Source organism: Brienomyrus brachyistius, unplaced genomic scaffold (genome assembly GCF_023856365.1).
Source record: "Brienomyrus brachyistius isolate T26 unplaced genomic scaffold, BBRACH_0.4 scaffold46, whole genome shotgun sequence".
In the NCBI taxonomy this organism is placed as follows: domain Eukaryota; kingdom Metazoa; phylum Chordata; class Actinopteri; order Osteoglossiformes; family Mormyridae; genus Brienomyrus; species Brienomyrus brachyistius.
The window spans coordinates 14,555-34,081 of NW_026042321.1; the positions used below are offsets into that span (position 1 = coordinate 14,555).

General features: G+C 42.2%; 1 pseudogene; it reads left to right on the forward strand.

The window, feature by feature from the left end:
* Positions 1-4,949: 4,949 nt before the first annotated feature.
* LOC125723212 (putative nuclease HARBI1) lies at positions 4,950-6,456 on the forward strand (annotated as a pseudogene).
* The last annotated feature ends 13,071 nt before the right edge of the window (positions 6,457-19,527 follow it).

The window sequence follows — 19,527 nt, forward strand, 5'->3', positions numbered from 1 at the left end:
GCATAGCATATTAGCATAGCGTGTTAGCGTATTAGCATATTAGCATATTAGCATAGCATATTAGCATATAGCATATTAGCATATTAGCATAGCGTGTTAGCATGTTAGCGTATTAGCATATTAGCATATTAGCATATTAGCATATTAGCATATTAGCATATTAGCATAGCATATTAGCATATTAACATATTAGCATATTAGCATAGCATATTAGCATATTAACATATTAGCATAGCGTGTTAGTGTATTAGCATATTAGCATATTAGCATATTAGCATAGCATATTAGCATAGCATATTAGCATATTAGCATATTAGCATAGTATATTAGCATAGTATATTAGCATATTAGCATATTAGCATATTAGTATATTAGCATAGCAAATTAGCATATTAGCATAGCATATTAGCATTATTAGCATATTAGCATAGCGTGTTAGCGTATTAGCATATTAGCATATTAGCATAGCATATTAGCATATTAGCATATTAGCATATTAGCATATTAGCATAGCGTGTTAACATATTAGAGTATTAGCATATTAACATATTAGCATATTAGCATATTAGCATATTAGCATAGCATGTTAGCATATTAACGTATTAGCATATTAGCATATTAGCATATTAGCATAGCGTGTTAGCATATTAGCGTATTAGCATAGTACATTAGCATATTAGCATATTAGTATATTAGCATATTAGCATAGCATATTAGCATATTAGCATATTAGCATATTAGCATATTAGCATAGCATGTTAGCATATTAGCATATTAGCATATTAGCATATTAGCGTATTAACATAGCATATTAGCATATTAGCATATTAACATATTAGCATAGCATATTAGCATATTAACATATTAGCATATTAGCATATTAGCATATTAGCATATTAGTATATTAGCATAGCATATTAGCGTATATAGCATATTAACATATTAGCATATTAGCATAGCGTGTTAGCATGTTAGCGTATTAGCATATTAGCATATTAGCATATTAGCATATTAGCATATTAGCATAGCATATTAGCATATTAACATATTAGCATATTAGCATAGCATATTAGCATATTAAACATATTAGCATAGCGTGTTAGTGTAATTAGCATATTAGCATATTAGCATATTAGCATAGCATATTAGCATAGCATATTAGCATATTAGCATAGTATATTAGCATAGTATATTAGCATAGTATATTAGCATATTAGCATATTAGCATATTAGTATATTAGCATAGCAAATTAGCATATTAGCATAGCATATTAGCATATTAGCATATTAGCATAGCGTGTTAGCGTATTAGCATATTAGCAATATTAGCATAGCATATTAGCATATTAGCATATTAGCATATCGTTGTTAGCATAGCGTATTAGCATAGCATATTAGCATATTAGTATATTAGGCATATTAGCATAGCATATTAGCTATTAACATATTAGCATATTAGCATAGCATATTAGCATATTAGCATATTAGCATATTAGCATAGCATATTAGCATATTAGCATATTAGCATATTAGCATAGCATGTTAGCATATTAGCGTATTAGCATATTAGCATATTAGCATAGCATATTAGCATATTAACATTAGCATATTAGCATATTAGCATATTAGCATATTAGCATAGCATATTAGCATATTAGCATATTAGCATATTAGCATAGCGTGTTAGTGTATTAGCATATTAGCATATTAGCATAGCATATTAGCATATTAGCATATTAGCATATTAGCATAGCGTGTTAGCATATTAGCGTATTAACATAATAGCATATTAGCATATTAGCATATTAGCATATTAGCATAGCATATTAGCATATTAGTATATTAGCATATTAGCATAGCATATTAGCATATTAGCATAGCGTGTTAGCGTATTAGCATATTAGCATATTAGCATATTAGCATATTAGCATAGCATATTAGCATATATAGCATATTAGCATATTAGCATAGCATATTAACATAGCATATTAGCATATTAGCATATTAGCATATTAGCATATTAGCATAGCATATTAGCATATTAGCATATTAGTATATTAACATATTAGCATATTAGCATATTAGCATAGCGTGTTAGCGTATTAGCATAGCATATTAGCATAGCATATTAGCATAGCATATTAGCATATTAGCATAGCGTGTTAACGTATTAGCATATTAGCATATTAGCATTGCATATTAGCATATTAGCGTATTAGCATATTAGCATATTAGCATAGCATATTAGCATATTAGCATATTAGCATAGCATATTAGCATATTAGCATATTAGCATAGCATATTAGCATATTAGCATAGCGTGATAGCGTATTAGCATATTAGCATAGCATATTAGCATATTAGCATATTAGCATAGCATATTAGCATATTAGCATAGCGTGTTAGCGTATTAGCATAGCATATTAGCATAGCATATTAGCATATCATATTAGCATATTAGCATATTAGCATATTAGCATATTAGCATAGCATATTAGCATATTAACATAGCATATTAGCATATTAGCATAGCATATTAGCATATTAGCATATTAGCATATTAGCATAGCGTGTTAGCGTATTAGCATAGCATATTAGCATAGCATATTAGCATAGCATATTAGCATATTAGTATATTAGCATATTAGCATAGCATATTAGCATATTAGCATATTAGCATATTAGCATATTAGTATATTAGCATAGCATGTTAGCATATTAGCATATTAGCATATTAGCATATTAGTATATTAGCATATTAGCATAGCATATTAGCAAATTAGCATATTAGCATATTAGCATAGTATATTAGCATATTAGCATATTAGCATAGCAGATTAGCATAGCATATTAGCATAGCATATTAGCATAGCGTGTTAGCGTATTAGCATATTAGCATATTACCATAGCATATTAGCATAGCATATTAGCATATTAGCATATTAGCATATTAGCATAGCATATTAGCATATTAGCATATTAGCATATTAGCATATTAGCATAGCATATTAGCATATTAGCATATTAGCATATTAGCATATTAGCATATTAGCATAGCATATTAGCATATTAGCATATTAGCATATTAGCATAGCATATTAGCATGGCATATTAGCATATTAGCATATTAGCATATTAGCATATTAGCATATTAGCATAGCGTATTTCATGGGTCTCACTGAAATAAAGGTAGATGATCATGAGAAAGACCTTGGTGTGTATGTTGATGCTTCCATGTCCCATTCTCGCTAGTGTGGGGAAGCAATAAAAAAGGCCTCAAGCAAAGGAGACTGAGGGGGGACATGATCCAGGTATATAAGATTCGAACAGGTTTGGATGCTGTTCAACCAAATAGTTACTTCAGCATTAGTTCAAATACACAAACTCGTGGCCATAGGTGGAAATTAGCGGGAGAACATTTCAAGCTGGATTTAAGGAAGCACTTCTTTACGCAGCGTGTAGTCAGAGTATGGAATAGCCTTCCTGATAATGTAGTGCAAGCTGAATCCTTGGGTTCCTTTAAATCAGAGCTAGATAAGATTTTAACGACTCTGAGCTATTAGTTTAGTTCTCCCCAAGCGAGCTTGATGGGCCGAATGGCCTCCTCTCGTTTGTATAGTTGTTATGTTCTTATTAAAATGGCCCTTTACTATCTGTGTCCTTGTACATTTATTGGAGGCCATCAAAAAAAAAATTCTGACAGGATTGAAAGTGACTGGATGAGGTAGGAATGCTGTGTGTAAGTGAATGTGAGTGAGAGTGTGTGTGTTTAAGTGTGTTAGAGAATGAGTGTGTGTGTAAGCCTTTAAAGGAGCATATGTGGAGGTTGGATAATTCAGTGTCTCAGAGTTTCACTGGCCCAAGGCTGTTGCGGGAGGGGGGGTGGGTAATTTTTGTGTTAATATAAATAATATATTATAAATATATTATAATTATGCAATATTATTCATTTTAATTTAAAACTGCAGAATACTATCACTAAAGCCTTAAAATAGATGTAGTTCAGTACACCCCATGCTCCCCTTTAAATATTTAAATTTAAATATTGTGTCAATTAACTAAGCTAACAGTTTATCTGCATACAAACAGCTTCTACTTTAACTTGTACAGCTTTACTGCAACTTTGCTGCTGTGGAAGACAAACGGCGGTGGATGGGAGCAGCTGAAAACATCGCTTTTCTTCACCTTTCAGCTTGTTGAAGAGCTGGTTTGGTTAAGGACTCTCGGCAGCTCTTTACCAGTAAAGGTTTAGTAGCGATTACAAGCACTGCTGTTTTCCTTCACATATGCCGAAAAGTCAGGTCACACACATATCAATGCCTTTAAGCAACATGTCCAGACCACAGTATGACAAGTCATGAAGTGGGATAACAGCATCCATGAGGAATGATTGGGCAGCACCTGTATCTCACTAGATAGTTACAGGGTGTTGCTCTTCGTCCTTACCAAGCGAAACAGAACCGGTGAAAACAAACGGTTGAAAGGTAGGTTCGACAGACAGGGTTGACGAGGAAGCTTTGTAACACGAGCAGCAAGTTGTACCATTTTGGAAGCAACACGGGCATCTTTGCGTTTAAGAGCTGGGCAAACAGAAATAATATGACCGACTTCGTGCCGGTAGAAGCATTACCTCTTCTCTACTGGTGGTGAAGAAGAAGCGGGCAAAGGAGAGGATGTCACAGGACGAAGACCAGTGGCCTGTACAATGACGCGGGGTAACTGGCTTATCGGGGTAACTTTGTGAGTAATTTGATGACATGTGGTGTAACTTCACGATTAACACGTACTACGAAAGCTGGGTAGGTTTTAGTCGAGACATGTTGCTATGGCAATTTACGCTAAGTCTAAAAACTGCTCCGAGCAGTTTTTGTTCTTGGTTAAATCAACGTTTCTGCGTAAGCCAGCCCTATATGAGAACCGCCCCTCCCACTACAATTTCTCCGAAGACAATGCTGGTGTACCTGGATGATCCGTACGACATTGGCGCGTGAATTGTGAGGGGCTCTCTCCACAGGGCGAGGGTTTTTAGAGATCGCCAGAATCCGCTGGCATACCCAGACGATATTCTCCATGAAAGGTACAGATCTGATGCAATTCGTTACCTTTGCCAGTTGCTCGGTCCAGAGGACTCTAATTCCACTCGCTACAGCAATGCCCTCATGATCGAGCATACAGTATGCCTCGCACTGCGATATTTTGCCAGTGGCCAGTTTATGTATTCCATCGGTGATGCTGAACATCTGAGTAAGAATACTGTTTGCCGTGCGGTTCGCAAAGTGGTACTTGCTCTATCTAAACTGTTGGATGCATTTGTGGTTTTCCCAGGTCATTTAAGTGCTCTGCGGAATAAAGAAGGGTTTCATGCAATCGCAGGTAAATCGCAGTATGAAATTATTCTATTGTCATAGGGAAATTGCTTCTGCTGACACAATTTCTCATAGGATTCCCAAGGGTCATAGGTATCATCGATTGCACAAACATCCCAATCAGTGCACCCCTGGGAGGACACTGTGTATGTATGTGAATCGCAAATCTATTCACAGCATCAATGTACAGGTATTTTTCTCATAATATGCTTTTAGATCTGATATATGGGCTAGTGACTACAAGGTTCACCTTCTCCTCACATAAGGTGAGTTGGAATTTGTTAGCTTCTTCTGTAACGTATATTTGTCATGACTGATGCACTATTTTGATAGTACAGTGCTACCTCAGAATACATCCTGTTAGGTATAAGTCCAAGGATATGGAACAGATTAAGGATGCATACCGATGCATACCACATATGCCTATGTTTAATCGTGTTGTACATTTGATTGTGAAACATATTCTGCCATTCTAAAGTCTGGCTCATCTTCTATTATGTGTCATATGAACAAGCTTTGGATTTGAATCCTTAGATGACATGTGATCACCAGTTAATGGTCACAAGCCTGGACGCACAGTGGCCAGGCTCAGTACATGACTCTCGCATTTTCAGGTCCATTCTCTCTCAGATTTGAAGAATGTAAGGCAATCAGTATTCTACAGATTTTGTTGCACAAACTTGCGTGTGACAGTTGCTCTCAATTTCTTCAAAGGGCATTTTAATGGCACGTTGCTGGGGGACCGGGGATACCCATGCTGAAGCACTTGGTAACTCCTTATCTTGACCCTCTAACAAGGCCCTAAATACAATTCAATGCTACCCACAGCCTAACAAGGGTCAGGATAGAAATGACATTTTGCATTCTAAAGGCACGTTTTACTTGCCTCAAAGGCCTACGAGTACGGCCAGAGAGGGCCTGTCAGGTGGTGTCAGCATGTGTGGTGCTACATAAAATTGCAACCATTAGGAAAGAAAAGACCCTTACTCCGCTGCCCATGCCTCCAGACATTGTTGACCCTGTGACCCTCGACCACCCCACAGGACGTGCAGTGAGAGATGCAATCACAAACCAGTGTTTCACTCATTAAAATAAAACTCAGACCATGACCACATTCAAGTCTGATTGTTTTAGTGGTTGCCACTCTCCCTCTCCTACAAAGTACAAGTGATAAATTAATCATGGTACATATATATATGTAATACTGATGAATGTATAGCAATACCCTCTTTTCATGCTCGAGCTCTTGAATTTCAAGCTTCAGTTTCTTTATTTGCAGTTCTTTCCTCCTGCAGTCCAACTCAAGCATGCGTTTGTAAAGGGAATGCACATTGTCTGTTCTAGCCTACACAGGGGGGAAAAAACGCATGAAACGGTGAAGCAGTGCGCATGCAGCTTATGAACCCGAAGAGTAAAAGACAAAGCAAGAGTGCACTTTCCGTGTGGGAGGTCCGAGTGGAGGAAGCCACAGGAGGGGAAGGGGGTTGCTGCAACTCCTAAGGGAGAATGCGAATTACAACTTAAGGACAGTAGAATCGTAGAATCACAGAATCTGTGCAGAGGTCTAAATGCTATGCTATACTGTATTATCCTGGGGGAATCACATGTGTGATGCAATGCATCTACCTGGATGTGTGTGTCAGCCAATGCCGACAGTGTCCTCACCCAAGTCCTCCTGAACAATAAAGGAATATAGGTAAAGATGCATCATCATTGTGCACACCTAGTCATTTCTGCACTTACCTGTCCCTGAGGATCACAGGAGGTGCTGGGCTCTGCAGGTGGCTGGACCACTTGCATATTACACCCCTCTGCTGGACATAACACATGCATTTGAATTTCATGATTGTACAGCATGATAATTTGTGCAATGGTATTGCAATATTACCCTGTACATAAAGGGTGCACATATCTGAGGCACCAGGGTCTGACCGGACACTACCATCAACCCCCTCCATGATGGGCCATCATACGTTGTTGACTACTGCCAACTCTTCAGCACGACTTAAGGCTTCTGGAGGTGGCCCTTCACCCGTTTCCTTTATAGACAGCTTTTTCTTATTAGCTGTGACACATAGAAACACACTATTATCTGGAGGCTACACACAAATCTTTCATAATGAGTATAAATACACACCCCTACCACTTGTCATGATGTTTTTATATTTCACTCTGCCTTGCTGCCAAGTACGCTGTGCAATATTACTGCATCTAGAATCATATCAGTTAAGTTACCATTAGGTTTAAATTCTGAGTAACATCACAATAAGGGGCCATACACGGGGGGGGGTCAAAAAATTTGACCAAATTTTGCGTACGTGTGCGTATGCTGGGGGGGGGAGGGGGTGAATCAACTTGATAAATTTAAAAATTAAGTGTTTTGTTCACGATACCTGACCTGCTGGATTGCATTCCATACGTGCATATAACTCAAAATGTCTTTAGTTCATCTCTCGATCATCAGCCGGCTGGCCCGCGGATAGTCCATCAACATCGAATCAACACGCAGGCAGAATTATAAGCATGCGATACTAACCATTATTATTAATGTCTGTAACAACTGTTCGCCAGACATACATATTCGAATAAATCCAAGTTGAATAGAAAGTTTGACGTTATTTTTATTCTGTTATAAATTACCACTCTCTTACAGCCGTGCCCCATTGCCCCTGAATGCAGCGTAACAAATGACAATGCGGCTGAGTTTAAGACTTTAAGGTGAGAAGTGCAAACTTTTACACGGCCACAGCTTCTGAGTGCGACATGAGTTTTTTAGGACGATTGGTCTGTTTAAACAATATCTCATAAACGATCTAAAAAAAAAAACAGGTTTGCAATGCACCACGGACCTCCGAAATATCTGGTTTAAAAGGCACTGTAACATTATGGAAATGGCGACCCATTTCGTTTTATTTGAAAGTGATTTTATTTCAGTAAATCTCATGATATTATTCTTTTGTTATCCCTAAAGTTAACAGGAATGTTTGTAGCTCCAAAAAGCAGTGCATAAGTCGACTGACGATCGCCCATGCGTACGTATGCGAGGGTCAACTACCCAGCGTATGTGTGCGTACGGGGGGGGTCTAAAAAAATCAGTAAAATGTGCATACATACTAAAAGTATGGCCCCTAATGGATCTTTAGAGAGCGTTACATTACTTAACAGCAAATAGTTGGCTTACTTCTGAATTGTGTCGCATTTGTGAGCCTCTGTATTTATTAACAGTATTTCAGTTCTTTTCAGACAACGCTTGTAGTCTAATCAGCGATCGTGAGATATTTTAGACCAAGAATTATTGATCATAGAAATACTTACGCATTTACGCGGTCGGCAATTCGTTGCCAACAAGCCTGCCTGCTTTTGTCGGCTGCAGAGGTGTTAGACTTCCCTTGTATCGTTGATTTGAACTCCTCGTAACCTTGGATGATTATCACGCACTCTGCCTCCGTAAAGTATGGAACTCGAGCCATGACTCAAACAGTGCCTTGCACTGCCGATCGTGCTCCATTTATGTGAACGTGCACAAGCACCAATTAAGTTACCACTGATTGAACAAATCAACTTATTAACTGGCGTCGTAGTATTGATTAGTCCCAATTAATTCAACTTGATTTTGTCAACCTCGCGTTCACAAATTACCTTGGGGTTAAGTCTGATTTGGTTAAACCCGCTTCGTAGTACAGGCCACAGGTTGTAGATAGGGAAGTAAGCATCCACCTCATTTTCCTGAAACTCAGGAATGAGACCGATGTGGCGATATGTCGAAGCCCAAATTTCCACCTTCAATTTCCTGGGAGACTGGTGAACCTGAGGGAGAATGAAGGCTAGATCGAGGAGCATCTAGGGCACCAGCCTGGTCACGGGCGGGCAGGCAGGCTGGCTTGAGGGGTCATACTCGGTGAGTGTACCTTACATGGAAGGGGCACAATTTTTGTTCACCCATGCTCATCCTGCATAATGCCACCTCCTTGTCAGCCTCAATCTCCACAGCCCAGACACGGAGTGACCACAGCCAAAATAATAAACAAAACACCACTACCACACGAATGCCAAACTAAGCTAATCCTAATTGAGAAAATGAAATACAAACAAAACAACAATACTAATGCCTAACTCCCTACCCAAATTAACAATAACACACCACGTCGCGCAAAAACAAACTGACAGTCACTCCTTACACACCAAGACATGAACTCACATGAAACATAGAATCTGGCAACAGTACAGAAGGGCGAAAGCAAATGGATAGTCAGAAAACACAGGTAAAGGGTCAAACCAAGGAAACAACAAACCAGAGCAAAAGTATCGAAAAAAGGTGAAGTCAGAAGTCAAAGGTGAAGTGAAATCAGAGACCAAAACCAAAAAAGTCATACACGAGCAAGCAAACCAAAACAGCAAACCAATACAAGTAAATCAATGAGCAGAGCTCCTGTGGTTTGTGAGCAGTGGCCTTTTCTCTTCCAGACACTGGATGTGATGATTGAGGCGTCGGACGAGGCAGGGTTTGGAACGAGAGGCGGGGTCGAAGTTGCAGCTGGCGAATCGGGACGAGGGCAGGAGGTCTGAAGAATCAGTAGATATTTCCCTCAAAACTTATGGCACGTAACAGGTCCAAACAGAGATAATTAATTTAATAATATTTAAAAAAAAAATTTTAATTTGAAAAATTTCCATTTTGTAGGCCTTAATTTGAACTCTAGAGAATTGCAAATGACAGCAAAATCATTCAAGGACCTTTAACCAATTATATAAAATCCATAACAAATCCAATGTACATTAATAGAAATGGGGCGGCATGGTGGTGCAGTGGTTAGCACTGTTGCCTCACACCTCTGGGACCCGGCTTCGAATCTCCGCCTGGGTCACATGTGTGTGGAGTTTGCATGTTCTCCCCATGTCGTCGTGGGGTTTCCTCCGGGTACTCCGGTTTCCCCCCACAGTCCAAAAACATGCTGAGGCTAATTGGACTTGCTAAATTGCCCGTAGGAATGCATGTGAGAGTGAATGGTGTGTGAGTGTGCCCTGCGATGGGCTGGCCCCCCATCCTGGGTTGTTCCCAGCCTCGTGCCCATTGTTTCCGGGATAGGCTCCGGACCCCCCGCGACCCAATAGGATGAGTGGTTTGGAAAATGGATGGATTAATAGAAATGTATTGCTAATGTCACTAATTATTTTTAACAATTTATTCTTAAATTCTTTTTTCCCTTTGGTACCTGTCCAGTTGTAGTCTTGTTCCAACTCTGGTTTCAAGAGATTTGCTAATATTCTCTTGGTGGTGCTTGGTACATCCTTCCCACCAAGAACTGCAAGTTTTAACACCTGCAAATAAATAAAGGAAGTAAATAAAATGAATTATGCTCCTACAGTAGATAAAATTTTACAACATACTTCCAAGTATACCAATATATGCCCTAATGTAGCATGGACTGTGTATATAACTAAAGTGCAACAAACCGGTAGGCAGTTGTGGCAGGGGCACCCCACCGCTGGCAGACGGAAGAGCCCTACCTGCCCCAACCCACCTCCATAGCCCTAGTGTCATGTGGTGTCTAATGTGCAAGTAAAAATTGTGGGGCAGTGCCTTGGTGCACCTCCCCACTGCCCCTCAAAGCCCTAGTGTTTTGTGAAATGTAGTGTCAGGCCCGGGGAGCAATAAGGGCATGCCAGGAGTGCCCCCCCCCCCCAGCACTGGGGCCAGATCCCTGACTGTCTTCGATTAGTCCACGAACAGCCAGCAGGAGCAACCAACTGGGAGGCTCAGGGGCGCCACAGGCAACCCGGCAGCAGGGAAGCGCTCCCCCTCGAGGCACAGAACAGGAGAGTCCCGCCCCACCACGCCCGATGAAACCTCAGCTAGCAGTCAAGGATGGGACAAGCCCAGGCCCCCCGGCAAACGGGGAGCCGGTCCGGCCAGTCAGAGTGACCCCCACTCCCCAGTCACCTCGATCAGACCTCTCCAAAGCGAGGCAGAGGCTCCTCCAACCGCCCCCTCCCAAGCACCCCACAGCGCCCGAGGGCCCAATGCCGGAAACGCCAACAGCAGGCGCCACCCCACCCCCACCAGACGACAGGACCCAACAAGTCAGACCCCCCTCTCTGCATGTGGGCGACCACCCGCCCGGGAGCCGGAACATGGCCCCAGCTGACAGAGCCCTCGCCCCAAACCCACACACCCTAACGCAGCGGTGCAGTCGAAACCCAGAGGCCCCATCCCCCGACTCGCCCATCCCTCACACCGCCCCCAACAGGCCGGGCACCCAGAGACACCAACCACGTAATCTCAGCCAAGAGGAACACCAGAGGACCCCCATCACCCAGCCCCCCCCGCCCCCAGCCCCCATCCCAGGTCATGCAGGGCAAGACCCCACCACTCCCAACATCATTACACTAAAAAATTTGTACTGTAAGAAGCATGCAAGATTTATTCATGTCTGTATTGGGGTGGGTGGGATGGGATACCCCAGGTGTGTCGATAAGTCTTCACAAATTCTTTGCCAGAATTCATTGACCGGTGTGCAGTACCAGAAAGCATGCAGGTTACGCATATGTCAGTATTTCTAATACCCATCTGGAACATCCTTTACCCTGTGTAGTGCGTTCTTTCTAAAATTTTGTACTGTATTAGCTGCAGGTTGGAGTTCTGAGTCATTCTAAAGGTATTCAAGCAAATTTGCCTCCAGAAGTTAGTGTCTGGGTTGATGAGTAAATCCCTTTCTCATTTGTGGAAAGAGAGTGAGATCACTGTATCCCATTCTGCAAGATGCACATAAATCCTAGACAGTAGTTTTTTAGTTAGAGTTATTAAGAAGTTTGCTATTTTAGGTGAAAGCTCCAGATCTAATTGCTTACGGCACCATCTATGATGTATTATTGATTTAAGCTGAAGATATTCTAAGTATTTGTTTTTCTCAATGCCATAGGTTTCTGCTATATTATTATATATCATGCGATTTTCTTGGATTATATGTTCGAGGCACTTCATTCCTTTATTTTGCCATGCAAGGAAGTTTATAATTTTTTTTTATTTAACAGGATGTCAGGGTTATTCTAGATTGGTGTCAGTTTGCATGGGACCAGTGAAATTTGGTTCATTTTAAGAAATTCCCACCAGGCTGTCAGCGATGAGCTGATGTTAATGCTCTTAAAACAGCAATGTTGTTTACGTATATGACTGATAAATGGCAGGTCCTAGATTTGAATATCATTGCAGAAAGTTTGTGAAGTTAGTGATGGAAAAAGTGGACAACCTTGCCTAGTGCCCCTTCTGAGATTGAAGCTTGGGGAGATTTGGTCATTCATTTTTACGTAGGCTTTAGGTGAACTGTATAAAATTTTAATTCAGGTTACGAAAGTTCTCACTAAATTAAAATTTTAGTAAGGTTGCCAGCAGAAATTTACAGTTTACCCTGTTGAAAGCCTTTTCTGCATCCAATTAGATGATTATGGCTTCCTTATTTTGAATGTTGCAGTAGTCTATTATGATAATTAGTCTCCTCATGTTGTTAGTGGACTGTCTGCCTTTAATGAAACCGTTTGATCCGGATGTATTATATAAGGTGTTAGAATTGAAAAAGTAATAGCCAGTGCCTTGCTGATGATTTTAAGATCTGCAGTTATGAGTGACATTGGTTGATAGCTAGAGGAGAGAGCAGAGTCTTTATCAGGTTTGTGGAGCAGGTTAATATCTGCACAATTCATATTTGGAGGAATACTGCAAGTTTCTTTAATTTCTATAACCATTCTATGGAATAGTGGTGCTAGCAGAGGCCAAAATGTTTTGTAGGATACTGCTGGAAATCAATCTGGACCTGGGGCTTTCCCATTAGGCATACATTGTAGTGCATCTTAAAGTTCCACTATTGAGAGAGGTAACTCTAATGCCGTTATTTGTTCATTATTTAATTTTGGTAGGTCAATGTTGTTTAAGAACTCTTCTATTTCAGAATCGTTTGGATTTATATTAGGTGAGTATAGTCTTTTATAGAAGTCCCTAAATATCCTATTTGTCTCTCCTGGGCTATGATTCCGATCTCGGGATCCTCTGTGCTGCTCCAAGATATTTCTCGTAAACAGGAGCATGAATGTCATCACGTCTGGCTTCAAAACTCGGAATCCGAGTTCCAAGGGCAAATGGAATGCACCAATACTATGCAGAAACACATGGCTCCATGTCACTTTTCTTGTTTTGAGTGAGGGCCTTTGTTATATTAACTCAAGGATCTTACGATATAGCCCACTGTGATCTGTGTATTTTCCATAGCAATTGCTTCTTTTCCTTTTCCATGAGCAAGAGACCCAAGACACCCTGGCCCAGGATAAAACCAAGATATGAGGTCTCCTCCTTGGCTAAGGCACACTTGTCTGGGTGAATGGTGAGACCTGCCTCCTTCACTAAGGAGAGGACCTGCTGCAGATGTTCCAAATGCTGCTCCAGGTGGCACTGTAGATGATGATGTCATCAAGGTTGATGGCAGCTAAGCCCACTGTCCTCCTGTCCCTCTGGAAATTCACTGGCGCCCTATTTAGGCCAATGGGTGGTACTGTGAACTGAAAGTGCCCAAATGGTGTTCTAAAGGCAATAAACTCTTTGCTGCCCTCTGCCAGTGTCACTTGCCAATAACCTTTACACAGGTCAAGTGCACTCAGGAACTTGGCTTTGCCCAGACACTCCACCATATCGTCGACCCTTGGCAAGAGATATGGGTCAAACTTTGCCTGGGTGTTGACCTTCTGGAAGTCAAGGCAAAACCGTAGGCCCCCATCCTTCTTGGGGATCAAGATGATAGGGCTGCTCCATTCGCTGAAGATGGCTCAATTACCCTGTAGGATGGTTGTCTCACTGGCTGCTCGTCCTTCAGCACAATCCAGTGCTGCACCAGCCCCGTCCGTCCTGGTCGCTGTACGAAGAGACCCTCCTGCAGGATGCTGCAGAGTTGTTGCTGTCGGTTCCCTGGCAGGTGACTGAGGTCCAGCTGACTGTTTCCCTCACGGCCTGGCAAGTACTGCTCACTGTACTCCTCTTTCTCCTCGACTGCCTGGACCAGCATTGCTAACACCTCTGGTTGTGGATGTGGCTCTGGCTCCGGTCTGTCACTCCACTTCTTCAGCATGTTGACATGGAAGACCTGGTGTTTCTTGCAATGGTCTGGCATATGAACCTTGAACGTCACCTGGCCCATCTTGCAGGACACAATGTAGGGCTCCTGCGGTTTCGTCAACAGCTTGTTGTCTGAGCTGGGCAACAAAAGCAGGACCCGATCACCAGACTGGAAAGAGCACGTTTGGGCTGACTGGTCGTACCACGCCTTCTTGCGATCTTCAGCTTTCTGGAGATTCTCCCGAGCCATGGCAGGTGTAGCTGCCATCTTCTCCCTCATCATCAGGACGTAGGAGATGATGTCTGTCTTGCTTGAAGATTCTCCCTCCCAGGTCTTCTTCAGAACATCCAGTGGGCCCCATACCTGATGCACATACAAGAGCTTGAACAGTGAGAATCCTGTTGATGCCTGCAGGACCTCCCGGTATGCAAATTACAGGTGGGGAAGCCACTGGTCCCAGTCCTTTCCAGTGTCATCCACAAACTTCCGGAGCATATTCACCAGGGTTTGATTGATGGACTTGTGAAGCATTTCAGTCTGTGGGTGGGAAGAAGTGGTTTTGACTCGCCTAATGCCTAAAAGATCATACACCTGCTTCAGAGTTCTTCTCAGAAAATTAGGGCCCTGATCAGTCAAGACTTCTCAGAGAATGCCTACCCTAAAGAAGAGCTATAACCGAAGATGCAACCTGTTTAGCAGTGATGAGCTTAAGGGGGAAGGTTTCAGGGTAACAGGTGGCATAATCACTTATAACTAAAATGAACCTGTTTCCTGCTTTGCTCCTTTCCAGGGGACCAACTATATCTACCCCAATCCTCTCAAAGGGGGCATCTATCACAAGTAAAGGCACTAAGGGGGCATGAGCAAGACCTTTGCCTCTTGATAGCTGACACTGGGGACAGGACTTGCAAAAGCTTTTTACATCATCAAAAATACGTGACCAATAAAATCGCTTGCCAATTCTCTGAAACGTCTTCATATACGCCAAGTGACCTGCCCAGGGGATGGTGTGACCAAGCTCCAGTACCTCTTTCCTGTATTTTCCAGGGACCACAAGCTACAAGCCTTCCGCACTCTGCCCATATAGGAGGTTATTCTGCAAGACAAATCCTTATTTACCCAGAGCAGGGACAAAACAAACACCTCCTTCACCTTCTTAAACATCGGGGCCAACATGGGGTCAAACGCTGCATCTCAGTAAGATCCTCTTTAAGCCTCACATCAGCATCAGTCACACTAGGTGGATCAACATCAGACTCTTCCCGCATGTCTGAATGATCTTGCCAACTGTCTGCCTGGACTTGTCACACCTCTCCTCTCTGGTGTATGTGGGCTCTGCTGGAACATCCTCTCCATAATAAGGCAATTCTGACATGTCAGTATTCTGTCCTTTGGCCATAGCTCTGGTCACCACGCAACTCAAAGCTGTCTTATTCACTAGCTCTGGCAGCACAGGGAGACCTTGACCCAACAGCACTGGAAAGAGAAGCTTGGGGACTAGCCCTACCCAAAATATGTATGTCTGTCCACACACCTCAACATAGATATCCGCTGTACTCGCTTTGGTCTCCATTAACATAATAAATAGTTACAGTAGCTTGTCCTCATAGTTCTTAAACTCAAGGAGAATTAAGTCAGCCTGTAACAGTGTCTGCGTGCAACCCGTGTCCCCTAGAACTGTGACGGGTGTAGAATCACAGATGCACATATCACCAAGCTTAAATTCCAGGTGGCCTGAGACAAGGCCTAGCCTGGTACGAGAGGCACACATTGGCCTAGGCCTCAAAGGGGGGTTCGTGACCCCACACACACAGACACACATACACACACATATAACAAGGGAGGCCAGCACTCCAACATTTATTGCTCAAAGTTTTAATGACCTACAGACAGCAGAGTGGACCCCAAGGACAGGGGTCCCTTGACTCGGCATACAACCCCCTTCCCAGACATCCTGCCTCACATACCACTCACCCAATGACCAACACCCTAAAGAAAGTTTCTTTTAAGTTTAGCTTTTGTATATCTGTATATTTATTTACCCATGACTACTAGTCTCAATATACAGATATGTACAGGTTATGTTTGTATGTGTCTTACCTTTTGAAAATTCTTTTTCTGACAAACCTTCCCCCCCTTTTTCTTTTCCACATTCCTCGGCAGCCCTCATCTGATCTTTGTATTCTACCATGCCTATCTAAGAGTAAAATGTGCTGTTGGAATGAGAATATGTCATATAATGTCTAAATAAAGGGTAAAATCTGTTGAGGTGCAACCTAGACCACCTATACCATATACTGTTGTGAGTACTTATATTATGTCATTATGTTATGTTGTATTAATCATTAATTAATCATTACAGATGTGAACCGCTAGGCTGGTATGGCATGTTCGGTATCAAAACGATGGAAAATCACTCCAGTTTCCGAATCTAGTCAGTGGTTACCATGAAAGTGGATATATCTAACGTTACACCAGCCTAACAAAAATCATCATACAAGGGAAATCAGTCTGGTCATAAAATCCCAAAAGGACTGATACAGACCCCCTTCTGAAAGCCCGCCAAATATATGGTTAGCAATTGGTCCAGGAGTTGAATTCCTGGTCACTCCTATTCACAAACTTTACAGTATAAAACCTGGCACCTCAGAACAAAGGAGAGAGGAGAAACAAAAGACCATCAGCCTGAAGAGAGGCAGAGAACATCAGCCCAGGAGAAGAGAAGCCCACAAGAAGCCCTCCTGAAGCCTGCCAGTGAAGGCCCAGCTGGACAGAGAACTGAAACCAAGCCCAAGCTTCACCAGGAGAGAGAATCAGAGGGGCTCCACTCCAACAACCACTGCAAACACCGCGCCTCCCTGAGTGCCATCACCCGTCAGCTCATCAGCCACTGCAACCAACTGCCAGGACCACCCCCCCTTTCCTGCAGCCAAGTAAACCAACTTCCTTTCATTTCTAACAACCTAAACTGTTCTTTTAACCTGTTATATGACTCTAGGGTCGTGTTTCCACAAACTGCTTGCTTTGCAGAACAGTACTTCACTTTTAAGGTTTTAAATCCGGTCAGTGCCTTTCCATAATTACATTGTTTGTGTCTACTCTGTTATTTTGTGTTTATTGTTTGTGTTAGGTGTAGTGTCTGTCTTATGTTAGCTGTAGGAATAAATGTATGTCTTTTACATAACTGCAGCCTCCGTTCATTGAGTGCTCACAATAGTCCCTGCCTCTGTGTGATCTGGCTACTACGGTCTGAAACCTCAGACTCGCCTGAAATATCGCGAGACTCTCTCTCATCGGCCGTGAGAGGAGCTTCGCTACCAATCGTTTACAAGAGAGAGGAAGGATACCGCTTCCATCAAATTGACAGGTCAGGTCAAAAGGTCACTTGGGGGCAGGGCTTGGTTGTGGTGGTACGATGTGATGTCATGGGAGAGGGATTTATTTATTATTATTTAAAATTATTTATATATTATTTTTAATTATTTTAAAATTATTTATTATTTTAAATAATCTATTATTATTTTAAATTATTTAATTATTTATTTATTATTTTAAAAAATTATATTGAGGAGAGTGCTTATGAGTGAGTATTAATTTAATAAGTTATTATTTATTTATTATTATTAAAAAAATTATAATTTTATATTGAGGAGAGTGCTTACAAGTGTGGGGGTTTTTGTCGGGCGCCGCCGCCGGGGTTGAGCGGGTGGGTTACCTGATGGAGCGTGAGCGTACGCTGTGTCTGGTGTTGCAGTACTGTGGTAAGGTCCCGGGCTTTGGAGAATCCGCAAAGGACTTAAAACGCTGTGTCTTGTGCGGTACTGCGGTAAGGTCCCCACAGCTTTGGATAATCTGCAAAGGACTCGGAGAGAGCGATGCCGGTGAGTTGAGAGCCGTGCTGCTGTGCGAGTCTGAGAGAAACTCTGAGAGAATGGGAGAAAATGATAAAGTTGGAGCAAAGAATGAGAGGAGGAGGAGGCGGAGGGTCTGACGTCCAATAAAAACGCTTGGCGGTAGTTTTGACTGTGTATGTGTTTTTTCTTCATGCAAGCATTTGTTTTACATCAGCGTCGGTGAAATCCCGGTCAAGTGTATGGGGCCGCACTTTTGTACATCCCGGTAGGTCATCCGGGTCATCTCTAATAACTTGGGCCACACATCAAGTTGGACACGTTGGCCCCCAGTAAAATTCTGTCTTTCATACATGACCATCCGCAGATATTTTTATTATTACGTCGAGCGGGGGTTTTCCTCTTTTGGATAAACGCACAAGTGTCATCATCAAGGCCTTACCCTATGTGCCATGCTCGCATAGTGTACCTCCTTTGGTAAAGAAGGTATCATCATCGCCTTACCATGCGTACCACGCCCCCACCAGCAGGCCGTGGAGAATATAGGGAGCTTTGCGCTGTAGGGCCAACACTAATTTAAAAAAAAAATACAGACATGTCCGGCACTCCCGAAATGAAAGATTCAACCTCACCCTCTAAGACTCAGCAGGAGCAGGAGGCTGTTATGCGGCCTCCGGGGGCTCCCAGGAAGATTCGTACGGCATGTAGACGGGTACCTATGATGCGACGGGTACCTATGATGAGGGCTACCTGGGAGCTGGCCAACGGGGATAAACTGGTATGCCTCTTTGACAACGTTGCCGAGGAACTGCGCGTCTTTCAGGTCACCGGAGACAGCACAGACCCCGCGAAAGACGACCCACGTCTGGTGACTTTTTCTGAAACAGAATGGGGAAACTTGAAGACTGTCGTTACCCCGATGATGGAGGAGAGCACCGACCCCGACTTTCAGCCGGACATTGGTAGAATGGAGATGCACTATAGAGATGCTGGCAATGGTAAACAATGTAGCACCTTTATAAAGTGGGACGCGACCGGGGAGCTGGACAAGAGAATGCTGAATATATGGCAGCTACCTAAATGCGACTGTTTTGGGGTGAGAATACCGTTCGTGATTTGGATGCGGATGATTGAAGAAAAGTCTGGTTACTTCCAAGAGCTGTTTAAGGAGAGTCGGGGGCGTAAGGAGATGCAAGAGTTGAAAAAACCTAC